We start from the raw sequence: 478 nt of genomic DNA, 5'->3' as shown, positions 1-478 counted from the left end.
CATGGCATAAATTATTTATACAAAGTAATGGGGTTCACTGTGATGTATTGATATGTGTATATAATATATTTCAATCATAGAAATTGAAGAAAGGGGAAGGAGGGAAGGGATAAAAGAGGAAGGAAAAAAGAGGAAGAGAAGACTGGATGAGATCATAACTAGGGCCAAATTTTTACTTGAGAGGAGGTAGCTATTTACATGCATGTACTCACGGTCTTCACTAGTCTAATATTATAACTTTATAATTTTATAAAGATAAATACTATATATTTACTATATAATATTATAAAGATAAAATACTATATACACTATATAGTATTATAACTTTTATCTTCACATTCACTACAACTTCATTAAAACTTGACTAGTCTACCCTACTTGAGGTAAAGAATGATATTAAAATTTTGTAATCTCGTGCTCGCTTCGGCAGCACATATACTAAAATTGGAACGATACAGAGAAGATTAGCATGGCCCCT

The 478-nt window shown here is 30.5% G+C and overlaps 1 pseudogene; it reads left to right on the top strand.

Annotated features, from left to right (window-relative positions):
* The first annotated feature begins 414 nt into the window (after positions 1-414).
* On the top strand, positions 415-478 carry LOC116071651 (annotated as a pseudogene).

This window comes from Mastomys coucha, unplaced genomic scaffold (assembly GCF_008632895.1).
Source record: "Mastomys coucha isolate ucsf_1 unplaced genomic scaffold, UCSF_Mcou_1 pScaffold22, whole genome shotgun sequence".
Classification (NCBI taxonomy): domain Eukaryota; kingdom Metazoa; phylum Chordata; class Mammalia; order Rodentia; family Muridae; genus Mastomys; species Mastomys coucha.
The sequence above is the reverse complement of the archived record's forward strand: the minus strand, read 5'-3'. Positions and strand labels throughout refer to the sequence as shown.